The sequence below is a fragment of the Propithecus coquereli genome, unplaced genomic scaffold, assembly GCF_000956105.1.
Source record: "Propithecus coquereli isolate 6110/MARCELLA unplaced genomic scaffold, Pcoq_1.0 Scaffold9, whole genome shotgun sequence".
In the NCBI taxonomy this organism is placed as follows: Eukaryota; Metazoa; Chordata; class Mammalia; order Primates; family Indriidae; genus Propithecus; species Propithecus coquereli.
The window spans coordinates 8,350,821-8,368,883 of NW_012155284.1; positions in this window are offsets into that span (position 1 = coordinate 8,350,821).

Sequence of the window (18,063 nt, forward strand, 5' to 3'; positions counted from 1 at the left end):
TTAGGTTAAAAGAAACTCTTTCATGACGATGAGGAAGAGGATGAGGATGGTTAGGAGGATGGAGCAGACCTGAGATGTATTTGGTGCTCCCTGCCCAGCCTCAGTCTGTTTGACTGTCTTGAACCACTCTGAAAGGGATACTTAGTCAAAACCAAGCAGGACCACAAATGGAGCAATTGAGTTTGAGGACCTCTTCCTTGCCTCAAGGCCTCAGAGAAACACACCCAGGGCGTGGCTTATACACCTGCGAAGGAGGGTGGGGAAGTTGGGGTGGGCACAGCTTGCACACCTGAAAAGGCTTAGGGGCTCCTCTCAGGTGAACTAAACCAGAAACTTAGTTCATGGGAGGTAGGAAGAAGGTAGAGGTAATAGGGAGGGGGTGGTTTCTGTCCCAAGCACGTTTCCTAAAAGTGGCATTCTACTACCTGTAGACATAATAAGATATGAACCTGCATGAAATATATGATTAAATGACCGACCAGGGGACAGACCGTGGGACAGAGAAACTGCAAAACGTGCCTTTGTCATGTGTTCTCTCTCACCCACCAACCAAGGTACAAAGCCCCTCACACTCCAGCCCACCACAGGCAGATGAGTTCCCCAGATGTTAAATCCCAGCGAAGCTTCTGCTTGGAAAAGCCTGAACGATCTTGTCTTTGTTGTTTGACCACTCCAAATGGAAATATTGTCTATTTTGAGTTAAATGGGCACTTGAATGTGTCTAAAGTAGCAGGAGGAAATCTTCTGCTCCTAAAGCTTTCAGATCCAGATCTCATTTAGACTAAGCTGTGTGAGACCCAGGCAGAATCTGGGGGCAGATCTGGACAATTCTGTCCACTCTGGACACCTGAGAAACAGGAAAGAGGTTGTTAGATTAGAGTGAAAAGGGAAAAGGAATAGAGTGATTTATGGCAAAAAATTAAAGCAGTTGAAAGATAGTTTGGCCAAGGCATGACTACGATTAGGACAAAGGTTAAAAAGTTCATAAATATTTGCATCAGGAAAAATTTTCTGACACATATATACACATGCACACATGCAAACACACCCGAGAGAAGGTCTTTCCTTTAAGAGCTTTAAAATACACGAGTGGAAGATTTACTGCATACCTGAAAAGGTCTGTTGGTTCCTCTCAGAAGAACTGACCCACAGTATTTAAACCAGAAGTTTAGTTTGGGGAAGACAGAGGGGACTTAGGGGTGAGAAGGGATTGATTTCTGTCCCAAGCACACTCTCCCAAAATGTCTTCCTCTTTTGTGGGTGGAGTACACAGCCATGGCAAGATGTGTAGCATTAAAATCACCTCTCATTACTATGATTTGGTGCTTTTGGTGCGGTAAGACATGGAAAAAGTCAGGAGAAGAAAGATCCTGAGATAATTGTTGTCACTGCCGTGTTCCTTGAGATCGTGACATATTGGCTACTTGAGATTTGCAAAAAAATACAAAAAGGCTTCTGGTAGCGTTGGTTTTTGTCCTTCTTAGAATACAGTGACTGGTGGCCATTCTTGCTCATAGTTTAACGTTCCTTGGAAATCGTGTAGCATTCCAAGTACATTCAAGAATCCCAAGGCATATGGACTCTCCCCACTCGAGGGGAGTTTGATAAGAGAAGATGAGGCCTGCAAGATTGCCCAAATAGAAGACAAGTGCTTCCCGGAAGTGTCCTAAGGACACTGGCAGTTTGTACAGGAGGTACACTCTCGAGCCAAGCCAGAGGAGTACTAAGCAAAGCACCACTGCTCCCAGCTCTTTGTTTTATTAGCCATCTTTCTGAGGAACCACACGTTATATAAGATTTTTATTTCGAAAGCAAAATATATTTACTGTGGGGTAAATTAGAAAACACATTTAAGTTGTGGAAAATCGAATCATAGTTCCCAAACTTCACCACTCCCTATATCCATGCCCTTTGCCATGTGACTTTGCAGACACTTTAGCTAGAGATGGAGTCTATTTCCCTCCCCCACTGGTTTAGGCTTGGCCACGTGGGCAGAAAGGACAGCGTGCCAACTTCAAACCAAAACCTTAAGAGATAGCACAGTTCCCACTTGCTCCCTTGCACTTCTGTCATCACCACAGAAAGGACATCCCCTGGTTAGCCCACTGGTCCACGGGAGATGGGATACACGGGGTAGACCTGGACCCAGCCTGCAGTCTAACTGAGCTGAGTTCAGTGTAGACTGGGTGATCCATGGCACATGGTTGTGAGTGAGAAAAAAGTGATGTGGAAGGCACTAAGTTATGGAGTGGTTTGTTACCCAGCACTATTGTGGCAAAAGTTAACTGCTGCAAGCATAAAGAGGAAAACAAAACCCCCCATAATCCCATCATTCAGAGATAACCACCATTTGGTGTGTGTTTTTTCCTATTTATTTATATATACGTATATGTGTGTTTGTGCTATGTATATGCTAATTTTTATAAAGCAATATATATACAGTTTATACTGCTCTGAAACTTGGTGGGGTTTTTCCCACTTAATGGGGAAACTTTCCCAAATCAAAAAGTGTATCTTACAACATATTTTAACATATTTAATGACCATACAGTGTTTTACAATATTGATGTAGTATATATTTTTTAATTGCTGAATTTGAGTAGTAGCTGAATATATTTTCTTTTTTTGAACACATTTAAAGTGTATAATTTGAAGGTTTTGACATATGTATACACTTGTGAAATCACCATCACAATTTTCTTTATAAACAATACAAAAGTATGTAGACCAAAACCTAACTGCTCCTTTAGCAAATGCCCTCCCCAACATACCCCTCTCTCCCCAGAGAGAATAACTGTTAAAAGTTTGATTTGTCTTCTTCCAGACTTTTTTCTGTGCATTAATATGCATATACAAATAGAACTATACACATGCATAGGATTTGAAAAGCTAATGGTATTATAATGATTTTATGATCTGCAACTTTTCTTTTTCACCAAACAGCTTCTTTTGGAGCGTGTTCCATGTCAGTCATGCAGATTTGCCTCGTCATGTTAAAGTGTTGAATAACATACCACAGTATGGACATGCCAGTACTTAAACTACTTAAGTACTCTGTCATTAGTAGACATGTGAGTCGTACCCAAGTGTTTGGGATGTTCAGTAAACATACATCTTCATGCCTTTTTGATTATATATGCAAGTGTTTCCCCAGGATCATTATCTTGAAGTAAAATTAACAATTTTAATTAATACTGTAAAAATGCTCTCCAAAAAGCCTGTGGCAATTTGTCATCTACCAACAGCACATGAGAGGATCCATCCTTATCATCACCCACCAAGGCCTCTGTATTTGTTTCCAACTAATTTTGCAGTTTGTCTCAAAACTTCAGCATCCTAATCTTTAAAATGTCCACCATAATCCTTACCTCATCATGTAATTCAAGGAAAAAACTTACCACTATCACTCACTATCCTTAGTAGCAGTATTGCTTTCATTTTTCATAGTGCTGCCTGCCAGCATTTCTCCATGAGAACCTTTTGTTTCATCCATGCCAGCCCATCCTCTTTCCTGTCCCTGAGCTTGGTTCATACATTCCCTAGACCTCCTCCCCTTCCTACTTCTCAAAACCCAAATTCTCAGTGTCTTTCAAGGTCCATCCTTCCTCACGTGGCTCACTGGCCATTCTTTTGAACTCCCACACACCTCCTTGCTGTGCCATTTTTGACTTCACCTAGAATTAGCAACCATCCAATAATAATGGTAAAATAGCTACTATTTATTGATTCGTAACTCTGTATGAGGCTCTGTGCCAAACACTTTTGTAGACATTATCTCACTTGGCATTCCTGCAGTATTATTATTCTCATTTTACAAAAGAAAATCCAGAGGCTCACAGAGTTTAAACAACCTGCCACACATAAGTGGCAGAGTAGGGATTCGAGACTCCATGTCATGCTGCAAATCCCTATGCCATCACCCTCTCCACCATGTGGACCTTACTCCTTCAATGCTATTGGCTGTTATGGTCCAAATGCTTGTGTCACTCCCCACCAAATTCATGTGTTGAAACCTCATAATTCCCAATGCAATGGTATTAAGAAGTGGGGCCTTTAGGAGGTGATATGGTCATGAGGGTGGAGCCTTCATGAGTGGGATTAATGCCCTCATTTTATATGGCCTCTTATAGGCCCAAGGGAGTTATTTTCCCTTTCCGCCATGTGAAGACACAGCAAGAAGATGCTGTCTATGAGGAACAGGCCTTCACCAGACACTGAATCTGCTAGTGTCTTGGTTTTGGCCTTCCCAGCCTCCAGAAGTGTGAGCAATAAATTTCTGTTGTTTATAAGCCACCCAGTTCATGATATTTTGTTATAGCAGCCCAAATGGATGAAGCCAATGGGACTGGAAATTCCTGAAGGCAGAGGCAGAATCCTGTCTTTCTTTGCCTCCTCCTCACAGCACAACACGGTGTCCTGCATAGGGTGGATATGCAGTTATTTAATATTATGTTGATTGGTTGAGTCGCTTCCTTTCCAGGCCCACGTTCTAGGGATGAATAATCAATCATTCCTGTGTGACATATCCCATCATCTACATCATAGAAAGAGATCTAAGACTTTGTTGAGTACATACTCTGTACCCTTCCCACCCTGATGCAAGAGCTATTTGGGCTACACAAGAAATAAATTACACAGCCCCTTGGCTTAAGGAACTTCTATTCCATATTCGAAGGATAAAATATAAACAACTGGAATAAATTTTTATGAATCAAAATGCCCCAAAACACCTACCTAGAAAACAAAGAGCTAAACCAAATCAAGAGTCATATGGCATGCAAGAAGTGGTTGGGAAGAGAAAATCTCCATAAAGTTGAGGTCCCATGTAGTGGACTGGAAGAGTGGGTGAAATGGTGGGGTATGGGCGGAGGACACTGCCAAGGTGAGGAATAGCCTGAACGAGGGCACAGGTCCAGATTTCCAACTCCTCCTTCTTTCCCATGCTCAGGGCTTCCCTGCATTTCCCTCTCTATAAAGTGGGAATAATAATATAGCACATCACTCATACTTCAAAAAATAATAAAAATGATCTAATTAAGTTATAACTATAAAGCACTTTGAACTCCATTACAGAAGGGAAGTGACTATAGACGGGAAAGTTATTATTAGTGTGAATGTGGGCTAGCCCTTTTTACAAACCAGAGCAATTGTCTTCCCATAACTAATTTCAGCTCTAGAAGCAGTGGCCTTACAGATTCCTGCATAGAGAACCGTCTGTATTTCTAGGTTTCAGAAAAGGGCATTGGACTGGAAATGAAAATTCTACCCTGAAAATGGGAATAGTCAAAGATAATCAGGCCCTGCTTGGATTAGAATAAGTAAAAAATTCCATATATAGGAAACAAAACAAACTAGGCAGGTGATAACGGTGATTATGAACGAGTGATTCAATTGTAAGCCTGAAACCTGGCCAGTCTGGCCTTGGGCTGCAATGACCAAATCTCATACTTACGCCCATCAGAACATGTTTGCACAAAACTGTTAAGCAATGTTAGCTGTTTGTGTCCAAAAAAACAGTCCACACAGTAAATGCTTTGTTCCCAGGATAATACTAAGACACATCTTCCAAGATTGGAGCATTTTCTCCCAGAAAACAAATTTTGAAAAGGAATAAATTGCCAATTACCTAAACCGTGCTTAGGTGATATCTCCCTCTTGTGGGAGAGGGTAAGGTGGTGCTCCATGTTGCCAGGAAGGCAGGACTAGGGTCAATTGGCAGATTTTGTTAGAGTGTGGCAGATTTCAGATTAACCCAGAGAAAGAATTTGTAGCATTTAGAGCTAGTGGAGAGTGACAAAGATTTCATTTTGAGACAGTGAGTGCCTCAGCATTGGAAACAGGAGACAGACCAGAGAAGGGATTCCTGAAACAGAGGACATGGACCCAGATGGCTTGGGGTTGCCTACTTACGTCTATGATCAGCATGTTTCTTCATAATCTGAGGTGGTTCTGCTGACTATAACATGAACCTGGACCCAGGACTCGGGGTGCAAAATGTTCTCCAACTGCAAATTATTCGGCATCAGCCTCGAACATTGAACACAGCCCTGACTGCAACATTTCGTGAATGAAGATTAGCAGAGTTTGGAGTTTGGGAATCTTTTTTCCTTTTTCAAAAAATCTTTAGGAAAACAAGTGTGCCATTATCTAACAGGAAACACAGTGTGCCTGCTCGGGATTGCTTCTGCTCCCAGGATCCTCTCAATCCTGGCGTTAGCATGGCTCAAGGAGCTCAAGGTATGTCCTCAACTAAGACACGTAAGAAAGCCATAATAATAAAAATAAGAAGAAGAACAATGACAATAAAAATAAGAACAACACAACTACCACAGAGAGTATGCTTACTGAGCTTAATACTGTTCTAACTATATTAATTCATTTAAACCCATTTTGCAGATAAGTGGAACCAAGATGTAGAGGTAAGCAGTTTGGCTCCAAGTCCAGGCATTTAATCATTATGCCGTATTTTTTTTTTTTTAAAAAAGGGTCTTGCTCTGTCGCCCCGGCTAGAGTGCAGTGGTGTCATCATAACTTACTGCAACCTCAAACTCCTGGGCTTAAGAGATCCTCCTGCCTCAGCCTCCTGAGTAGCTGGGACTGCAGGCACACGTCACCACGCCCAGCTAATTTTTCTGTTTTTAGTAGAGCCAGGGTCTCGCTCTTGCCCAGGCTGGTCTCAAACTCCTAACCTCCTATCTCAGCCTCCCAGAGTGTGAGGATTACAGGCGTGAGCCACTGCATCTGGCCTATGCCATACTCTTGACATTTTAAATTTCTTTTTCTATCTCAATGTTATTTTTTTATTCTTTTCTGATTGCTTTATGGATCAGAGCATCAATGTTACTTGTTGTATGTACCATGTTTCCAGCATCTTCTCTCTGCCCTTTTCAGGGTATAGGCTCCTAGAGTCCATAGCAGTAGCCCTGGTGACAGACAGATTGGACCCTGTCATCTCTCATCCCTGTAACTTAACAGCTGCATAACCCACTTATTCTCATCAAGCCTGCTTCCTCGTCTAGAAAACAGGGGTCACCTATCTACCTCTCACATTGACTGTGAGGATGAAGAGCGGTCATGTCTGTGCTGGCCCTAGCATGACAGACAGCACAGAGGGAACCCTCAGCTCATGGGATGTCTCACCAGGAAGCAACCTGGAATTCCTGTGTCATGTGTTTCCAAATGTGGAATTTTTCACAGGGCATCATACTGATGACCAAAGGGGCCATTCTGGTCTGCAACTGCAGATCACTTGTCAACATTCAGGCCTTCAGGACACCAGCCTGGTCTGGGCAGACAGGGCCCACGAGAAACCTATAGTTTGATTGATTCAATACCTGAGACATGTCAGAGCAGAGGCCCGTCTCCCTGGTGTTTACTACAAAAGCTGCCAAACATGCTCAGCGAGCAGGAATGACTGCCTCCGTCTTTCCAAGGCTGGATTCAGGAGCCCGTGGGAAGCCAGAATCAAATGAGATTCCATGAAATCCAGTCTGGATGCTCGCAAGGGGGAGGATGCCTCTAAAAGTTACACATTAATTTGGGTAAATTTGGATTTATCTCACGTCCCTTGTAAATGGATTGGAATTAGAATAATAGGACACTTCAAAGAGCCCTGATAATCTTCAGGTGTTGGGAATTACTTAGTGAAAACCAGGGCCATAGAATAAATCTGCAGATCCAGATTGGTGCTTGCATCTTTATGAATGATGGGTATGCCCTGCACCGAAGCGCACAGCACAGGGAGCACAGAGCACGAAAGCAGAGATGTACATTTGTTTTGCTAGAATTCAGCTGGAATGTGATTGTTGTTTTCACGTAAGAACCACAGGGTTGTAAAGTGTTGTGTAAAGAGAAGTTTTGCAAAGAGCTCCCTTTCCAATGGACAAAGATTGTCATTTAAGAGGCTTTTCTTTACCTAACACCTGGCAGTGTATTAGGGTGACCCACTGTCTTAGTTTGCCCAGGACTGAGGGATTTCCCAAAACACAGAATTTTCAGTTTTCAAGCCAGGACAATCACTGGCAAACTGGCTGAGCTGGTCACTCTACAGTGCTCCCTAACTCTCTAGATTATGGCCCTCTCCTCCCTTCTCTCCTTCTTTTCTTACCAATCTAAAGCAGTAGTTCTTAAGCCTGGCTGCATGTTTGGACCATGTGGGAGCTTCTGAAACTCCTGATGCCCAGACCACACCTTCAGGTTCCTTACATCACAAGCCCAATGGGGTGAAATGGGGGTACCCAGGCAGCAGGGTGTAGAATCACTGCTCTGAGCTAATTGCACCAAGTTAACAATTGGTGGAGGGGGGATGGAGAGTGACCAAACGCTGTGCTACAGTGGAGGTACCTGGCATAATTGGGGCTCAGCAAAGCTCTTTGATGTCAAAGCCATCAGAAACACAACCAAGCCGGGCAGGGCTCACAGGGCCCTCTGCTGCTGCTTGTCCAGCGCACTCACATTCCCCATGGCCTTTCTCCCTACTCTGAGGATAATTTGTGCCGCATTAGTCCCTTCGTCTCTTGCACTGCTCACCATTCAGACAGCACGTGCAGGGAAGCAGTGCAGGCTTCAGGGCCTGAGCTCAGTTTCTTGTTAGCAACTTTTGAGCCTCAACATCTTCATCCGTAAAAAGGAAGGTAACAGCCCTCCGCAGTGTTTTCTCAGGATTAAATGAGATGATAGTGAGGAACGTTGCTCACAACGCCTGACGCACAGCAGGTGCTCACCCCTGTCTGTCTCTTTAGTTGTTTCCCGCCTCCCGCGATTACCATGCCCACCTACTTAAGCAATCAAACAAGAGCCCGGGGTTTCTTTCTCCTTTTGTGTTATTCATATTAGCATTTCTTGACTGTAATATCACAACACATAAGCTGAGAGATGAGTTGCCAGCAATAAAATGGGAAAATGGCACAGAATGGATAATAAGACGGAGGGTTCTGGAGTCCAGCTGCTTCAGCTCCTTCCTGTCGGGCTGCACCACTGACCAGCCGGGTTAAGCAAATGACTTCTAAGCCTCATGCTCCTTCTCCATAAAAGGGGATCACAGTGCCTACTTAATGAGGTGTTGTGAACACCAAAAGAGGGGCTCATGTCACACCACTTAGTAGACTTCCCAGAATACGGTAAATGCTCAATGAATTTCAGCTGTTGTTATTACTATTACCACTTAGGAAAACAAAAATTTATAGATAATTTAATTTTAAGAAATCGGTCCACATTCAAACTTACCCCATAATCATGTCACTTTTCCTTGCATTGTGAAATACTTTCCCTGAGTGAACGAGAAAGGATCAGAGCCGAAAAGTGCTCTGAATCCTAACAGCGCTCATGGGAGTGTCACACACGTGCATGGCATGCGACGTCTGCTGTCTTAACCTAAATATTCATAATAGCTAACACACATATTAATATAGTGTCTATGAGATGCCAGGCATTATGCTAAGTGCTTCACACATATCAACTAATTTCATCCTCACCCCCTACTCCGTGAGGTAAGTGCTGTGATTATCACCACTTAGAAATGAAGAAAACTGGGCACAGAGAGGGTAACTGGCTTGCCCAAGACTGCACAGTTAGTTAGCGTCCTTTGAGCCCAAGGAGTCTGGCTCCAAGGTCTACCCTCTATGCTATACTGCCTAGAAAGAAAAAAGGGTAAAAAACCAGTAACTTTAACATTGCATCCTTCATTCAAGAGCTTCAATTCCAACAATTGACTGCCTAATTGAGCTTTAGAGCACAATTGGTGTATAAAACCAAGATCATTCACACTTTCTGTACTCCATTTGGAATTCTATTTCTGCATTTATTTAATCACATGAATCCCAAATAAAGAATAAGCCTTTTGATCCAGCCTTCCCTGGCAACTGCACCTTGGGGAAGAGCAAGAGCAGAGCAGCCCCTTCCCCACCACCTGTGGTAGGCAGGACTCCAAGATGGCCCCAGCGAGCCACCGCCACACATAATCCCTCCTTTCGGGGCGGGGGGAACCTGTGACTGGCTTCCAGCCAATAGAGAGTAGGAGAAGGTGATGGATGTCACTCCCATGATCATATCACAGATGAGAGCTTCTCTTGCTGGCCTTGAAGAAGTGAGCTGCAGGTTGTGAGCGGGTCTGAGGACCGCGGGGGCTTCCAGATGCTGACAGCAGCCCCCAGCTGACAGCCTGTGATAGAGGGGGCCCCTCAGGCCTACAGCTAAAAGGAACTGAAGTCTTCTGACAATCATGTGAGTTTGGAAGAAGATCCCAAACTCCAGAAAGGAACACAGGCCACTGACACCCTGAAGGCAGCCTTGGGAGACCCTGAGAACAGGATCCAGTTAAGTGGCGCCAGACTCTTGACCTACGAACCCTATGAGATAATAAGCATGTCCTGTTACAAGCTGCTAAGTTTGTGACAATCGGTTATGTTGCAACAGAAAACAAATATGCACCGCTTTTGTCCTCTTGCAGGTGAATATGGACTTAACAGGGCTAGGTAATACCAGAGGGATTTAAAAACCTCTAACTAATCTTACTCCTTAACACAAAAGGGTGTTGTCTAGGCATTCGATTAAAAATATAAAAGAAGTATGGGCAGATTCCCTATCTAAGATCACAAATACGTCAACAGAGAGATATTTCTTCCCTTTGAGTTATTTTTTTTCTTAAATGGGCATTTTTCCTTCTTTTGTGAGTTTGTAGACTGGAAAAGCACAGTGCACCTCCAAAGTCTATCTCCTTCATTTGCCTGGCTTCAGGAAGGGCCCCATCTAAATCAAATTTAATAAAGAGGTGTCTCCTCTTACTTAAACTTCTCCCTTGACATTCCAGTGACTTAAAACCTTCAACCTCGGAAAATTCTTTCTGTCCACTCAGAGTTCTCCTTCCTAAGTCTGTCTTCCTGTGGCCCTTTCTCAGAGGGGCTAGAAAGCAGGCCGTCTGCATCTTATGCACAGTAACACTTCATATATTTGAAGGCAGATAAATCCCTCTTAATGCTTGTCTTCCTGAAGCCAAATCCCTTTGCTCCCACCCCATCTCTCCAACTCCCTGATGGCTCTTGCAATGGCTTCCTGCTACCTGTGTCTTTCCTTCACTAGAGTGCATGAAATCCAACCACATGGAGTAACAATTCTCTATCAGGATGGGGGGATCGGAGATCGTTTTTTACCACAATAGAGCTGAAGAGAGCCCCCACGGATTATATGGGGGTAAAAAGATCAGGAACAAGAATCAGGGAAGTATTAAGAAACCAGGAGCTAGTGAAAATTCTTCTTAGGGAATTAGGCAGGTGCTGGCAGATGCAAGTGGGAATTCTTCCAGAAAGAAAATTTATCATGGAATTATAAAGAGAAATAGGAGTTGGGACAGAAGGAGATGATCTAATTAATTTTGAGCAGTGGTTCTCAAAGTGTGGTTCCAGGACCACCGACATCAGCATCTCAGTGTATTATTCATTTCCTAGGGCTGCCATAACAAATAACCACAAACTAGTGGCTTAAAACAACAAAAACCTGTTCTCTCACAGTTCTGGAGGCTGGAAGTCCAAAATCAAAGTGTCAGCAGGGACATGGTGTCTCTGAAGGCATGAGGGGAGATCTGTCCCATGCCTTTCTGTTAGTTTGTAGTGTCGCCAGATATCACTGGCATACTTGATTGGTGTCCATATCACTCCCATCTCTGCCTGTGTTGTCACACAGCATTCTCCCCTGCGTCTCTGTCTCTGGATCTCTGTGTCTAAGGATGCCAGTCAGATTGGATTAAAGACCCAGCCTATTCCGGTATGGCCTCATCTTCACTAAGTACACCTACAGCAATCCTATTCTCAAATAAGGTACCACTATGAGGTCCTGGAAGGACATGAATTTTGGGGGTGCTATGGTCTGAATGTTTGCATCACCTCAAAATTCACATGTTGAAATCGAAATCCCCAAGGTGATAGTATTGGAAGGTGGGTGATTAGGTCATGAGCATGGAGCCCTAAAGAGATCCCAGAGAGATCTCTTGCCCCTTCTGCCATGTGAGGTTACAGTAAGGAGGAAGGAGGCCCTCACCAGGCACCAAATCTGCTGGCACCTTGATCCTCAACTCCCCAGTCTCCAGAACTGTGAGAAAGAAATTTCTGCTGTCTATAAGCCACTCAGTCTATGGTATTTTGTTATGGCAGCCCAAAAAGATTAAGGCAGGGGAGATACCATCCAACCCAGTATTTTCAGTAACTAGTTGGGCCTCACTTAAGACCTACTCAATCAGGAGCTCAGAGGAGGAGCCCAGCAAGCCCTTTTTAACAAGCCCTCCAGGTGATTCTGATGCTGGAAGTTTTGAGAGCCATTGATATTCATGCGACTGAGGCATTTTCCAAAATGTACCGAAATGATCCTGACTCAGAGTTTAGAAATTCCTAGAAATCGGGGCATATCCTCAGCAGTAAGCAAGTTTTCATGGAGTAAACCTCTGGGCCACTGCATCTGAGAGCAGGAGTATGAATGGGGAAACATTATTTTGCTATGAGTTCATTTAGAGGGTGCCTCGCACTTACAGACCAGGGGCCTGCTATGACTGTTTTCCGTCATCATGCGCTCAGGGGCAGTTGAGAAAAGCTCTGGGTAGCACAAAATTCTGACCACAGAGCACAGTTCATAAAGTGCCCCCGCCACTGCTGAGGGGACTCATCCTTAGCCCATCATCGTACAAAAGGTCCTGAGGACAGTAGCCTCCAGAATCCAAATGAATCCCCAGAAACTGCTCTGAGATCCAGAAGTGGCACCGTCAGAGATCAAGGCAGCCAAGGAGGAAAATACAGCAACTCTTAGCCCACAGGAAGAAGAGAAGCCATCCTCAAAGGAAACATTTCCAGCTTCCCCTTCACTGAATAAACACACCTGCCTGGGATGCTAGAGGAAGCTCCTGAATTTTAGTACCGTCAGCAGAACTTCCTGGCCGTCTGGGAAGCTTCGTGCTGTATCCTTCAAACTTGCTGAGTTTTTATTGCAGAGTGTGGCCTGGAGATTTTGACTGTCTCTTGGGGTGCAGTAAATGAAGGGACATGAAAGGAGGGTAAGATAGCATTCAAAAACACCCCTCGCACAGTGTGTAATGGAAAATAATCACACCGCAAATAAATGGCAATGTGTCCTTCGGGGACTCTGGGCTGCTGCCTTGAACCTGGGTTTCTATTCTTCTGGAAGGAATTATGCAGTGATGGCGGCTCCTGCGCAGGCTGCAGGCTCAGGTTTCCTAGACAATATCCTGACTTTGGACACATATGTCTTAGCAAGATATATGTCCATTGGCTTGGGAGAGTGCAATAGCTGCTTGCTGGCTTATTAGAAGAGTGACTATATTAAACAAGACAGCATTTTTTATTTTTAAAATCCAGGCCCTTTTTGACTCAAACGTGCCTGGAGGAATAATACTGCTTGCTACCTTGATTTTTATGTGACCTTATTTCTCCTAAAAGCTCCTTAAGAGAGAAACTGGGCCTGTTAGATAGTCAAGTAGTGCTCGGATTCTGCGTTTACTCTATAATGTGCTTTGAGATTTGGGGAATTCAAAACCTTATGGGCTCTATATCTAAATAGTATAGATGCCACCAGTTAGTTGCCACATTGCAGGCATGTTTTGGGGGACTTGATTGGGACCTTGCAGTGGCTAGAAGTAGGAGATGAGATGAGACCTCATGTCACAGAGACCTGGTGACCCCCTCTGCATGCCTTCCTGGGTCCACCTTCCTTGCCTATGTCCATAAAGGAAACTCCCACACCCCCACCCCTTCCCCAGCCCCAACGCACTTCCCCTTCCTCACTCCCACTCCCTGCCAGTCCCCAAACTACACAAGGAGGGGACAAGCTTTGTATTCTTCCTCCCTCCTGGGCAACACCATTTGAAACAGAGACACAATTTCCATTTCCAGCAGGTGGGCACACAGAGCACAAGAAGGAAAGGCCACTCTCCCCAGGCCACCCTTAACCCTCACTCCTCACAAGAGGTAAAGTTTCTTGGTACTACCCCTAGAGCCAAAGAAGGAAACCAAGCCGAGGGGGAGAAAAATCTACTGGAAAATAAATGGACCCTTCTGATGAAAGGCATGAATTCCTGCACCTTGATATTCCAAGTGTTTACTCCTAGTCCAGCCAATGCTAGGGCTAGTCCCCAAGCAACTGTATGTTAAAATACAGGAGGTGATTAACCCATGAAAAAAGTCACTAAGTCCACCAGAGCTGAGATGTGTAGAAGATATGTTGAAAGATTAGCCATCAATGACCTATGTCAAAGCCAAGCAGAATTGAAAAAAGCTCCCTAAAACAGAGCTCAGTGCGTACGGTTCCCTTTAATTCAGGGTTGGGGGTATGGGGGCTGGTAGATAGTCAGTTTGGAGATGTAGCAGTACTAGGCTGTGTCTGTTTTCTATTCAGCTTCATTAATGAGCAGATTTATTTAAATGCCATTAAATTATGGTATAACATAACAAGTATTATGCACACAAAATATGAAGCACCTGAAATCTTCCTGGTAGCACTGTTGAATGCCCTCATCATACTGTCAACAGTACAAAAATCAGGAATGCTCTCATAATGTTAAAGACGAAGGATTCCCCTCCCAGCTATGATACACAGCTTGATTAATCTTTTTAATTAGAAAACTTGAAATATAATGCATAATGTCTCTAAGGTCCCGCCTGAGGCAATATTATGGGTAGATTTTTCTTTTTAAAAGATCCTTTTGAGTCTCATGCTGTTTTTGCTTCTTTCGCAATAATTATTTAACATCTCTTCTTTGCTTCAGTCCTTGTGCAAACTTTTTTTTTTTTTTTTAGTGCTTTTTTTATGGGCTTGTCTCTCTTTCTCGCATTTCCTGTCATGGAGTAGGAGGATACATTTTTATTTTGTAATAACGTTGCTTAAACCCTTCCTCAATCTCTCTCTGGAGAACAGAGTTTCAATAAAAACATTTCATGGGCTCTTAGAATGTCTCTCCTTTGTTGCGGCTGCTTGGGTGATGGGGAGAAAATGGAAACAATTGTCATAGATCCGGGCCTGGTGAGGAAAGAACATACAGGGCTAGGGAGATGAAGCACAACTGGGGGAGCGGGGGAAGTGGAGGAGGGGTGCTCGGCACTTTCAACAACCTCCCCCTTCCCACCCCTCCACTCCCCCGCCCAGGGCAGACAGGAAAGCTAAGTGGCTGTCCCTGTCAGGTCAGTCTTCCACACTCCCCTGTGGCCCCTGTCTCTGCTCCCAGGGCTGAGCTGTATGCAGGGGGTTAGTGTTAGAGTAACTGCTTTGATCCTTCCAGAAAATATTTATGGCTAAACATTGGAAACTGCTCTGGGAAGCAGCCCTATAAATTTCCTTGTGACCCCTACCTTTTCCTATCTTGAAATTCAAGATGAATCCATCCTAGAGTGAAAAAAGAGAGGAAGAACTTTCCAGGGTGAAATTTGATAGCAGTTTCTTATCTTATTGGCAACTCTCAGAGGCTTGTGTGAGCCACTTTGTTTGGCCTGGGTGACTGATCACTGGCTGGGAAAACACAATTCCTGTAAGGAGGTTCAAAGCCTCCCCACAGGAACTGGAGACCTCACCCTGTTTTGGAGATAGTGACACCTCATTCCTGCAAGCCTGGCAGGAAAAGAGGTCACCTTCTCCAAAACTGCTCTGGGGCAAGATGTGAACATTTAGAAAAGTACAAGCGCCTGGCCCACTGGGGCTTTGTTGAAATTCAAATGTGAGACCTCCTTTGCCTTGTGAATGAATTTTAGAAGATTGCCTCTCATCTGACCGAAGCTGGGTACTAAATGTCACGTGGGACGAAGAATCCAGCGTAGCATTCAGACAGGACTTAATATCAGAGGCTTCCAAAGCTCAGGGTGCGCCTAAGACTCCTCACCCAGGCTGGTGGGGAGTGAGTTCCAGACGTTGGCTACAGGGTCACACACATCTGCCTTTGCCTTTTGGCTCTGCATCTAATCAGTTGTGTGAGGTTGGAAAGTTTCTGAAACTATTCGAGCCTCCTTTTCTTTGTCTGTAAACTAGAAATCATCATGTCTACTTCATAAGGTAACCATGAGAATTAAACAAGACAACGTGCATAAATCTCTTGTACGCTATCAGGCCCACAGCAAGCCCTAATGAAAAGCTAGTTGTCATTGTCATTGGTATGATGGGGATGTGATGGTTTCCTGGCCACCTCTTGACAATTTCAGTCTTCACAGGCTGAGGGAGTCGGTGCCTACTGCAGAGCCCCCCTCTGGTGCCTGGACCAGGCCCAAGGTTGGGCCAAATGGCTTGTTAGGAAATTGAGCCCACCTTGATGTGTAAAGTGCTACAATCTCCCACCAATGCTCTCTTAAAAGAATTTATATTACAGACAGCCGTCCCTGACATATAAGTAATGCACGCTGAGCACAGGAATATCGCTTTTTGACTGGAGTCAGGTAACATACAGTTAGTCTCACACTATTCCTGGCCCTCATCATGTAGCCGCGGCATGAGACCTGAATGGTAAGTGGCTCGCTCATATACAGCACTGGAATTAGAAATTTCAAGAGATGATAAAAGTCAGAAAATGCTCTCAAAATTTCTGAGACTTACATGACCATTTCCCCGCTATTTCCAAGGCCAACTGAGTGGGACTTCCCAGACTCCATTCTTTGTATCTTCCCAGACAGCAAGCTGAATTTCTTTTTACCTTTAAAAGCTTCCCTTGAAGTTCATTTCTACCTGACTGCCTACAGAGCTTCCGTGTGTGTGTTGGCATAGAGGAACTGCATCCCCCCAAGGAAGATCCTGAACTTTATCTACTCTCCGCCCTACTCACCTCTAGGCTGTCCCACCTCACCAGAAGGACCTCACCAGAGGACCAGTGCCTCGCACTGCTACATGCAACTCAAAGGATGTGGAACATTCCCTAATGCCAGTTGCCATGGCCATCAGACGCTGTGGCCACCAGATGCTGTGGCCAGAGTTTTCCACCTGCTCCACAGGCCATCCTTGACCTGCTCAGGCCTCACTTATTCATCTCCAGATCAACAACTGGTGACAATGTCCCCAACCTCACTGCATTCCTAGGAGGAGATTTCCAAAGGGTGAACAGACAGGAAAGCCAGCGAGTTTAGTCACTGGAAGTTAGACATTGGTTCTGCCCACCTCACAGGAAGGAAACCTGTCTTGGGCACCATTGGGGGGAGTGGGGTCCCATCACAAAGCGAGAATGGAAACCAGCAGCTCAGGAGGCTCAGCCCTTTTGTTCCTCAGCTTAAGCCCTCAGCCTACTAGGCTCTGATTGGTCGTAAATGAATTTAGGTCAATAAATTCCAGGAGATTTTTTTTTTCCTAATTTCCCATCCCCACCCATGACCAGAAATAAAATCTCTTTCTGGGAACCAGTCCCATTTTGAATGGCATGTGGTTTCTAACACCCTTTCAGTGGAACAACATTGAAAGGCTCTCCTTCATATCCTAAGGTCTTTGAGACTATAATTAAATCACTTATGATCAAAGAACATTCTCATATTACCACTGAAATATACAATCTTTATATTCCTAGACAGAGCAATCATCAGTTACCACCAAAGTAATGCCCTTAAGCAATTGGGACAATCATTTCCATCTTAGAATTTGGCTTTGGCTTCCTTTAGCTCATATAAAGGCCCTACCCAGGGTGTACTCTGTGCTGTGAAGCATTCTAATGCGTGGCTGCCAGAGATTTCTGTACAAAATCAGGGTGCTGTTAGGAAGGAATAGGGAGGGTGGGATGGATTTTGGGTAGGCAACCAACAATGTCTACCTTTTATGGGGCAACTAGAGTACTTATGTCGTCCTCACTTAGTCCTCATCACATCCCCATAAATTGGAGGAAAATATGGGTGGTTGCTAATTTCATATGGAAATATTCTACATGGAAATGACCTACTATAAATTTCAAGGTAAGATCATAACAGAGACCAGGATACTGCTTTCTACTGCCCCCTTCCTGTTTTCCTGAGTAAGCCCTCTTTGGATGTAAAACTTCACTGTCCCCCGTCCTATATAACCTTCCAGCTCGTTTGCCTACACCTCCTCTATCTCACTTTAGAAGGGACTTGA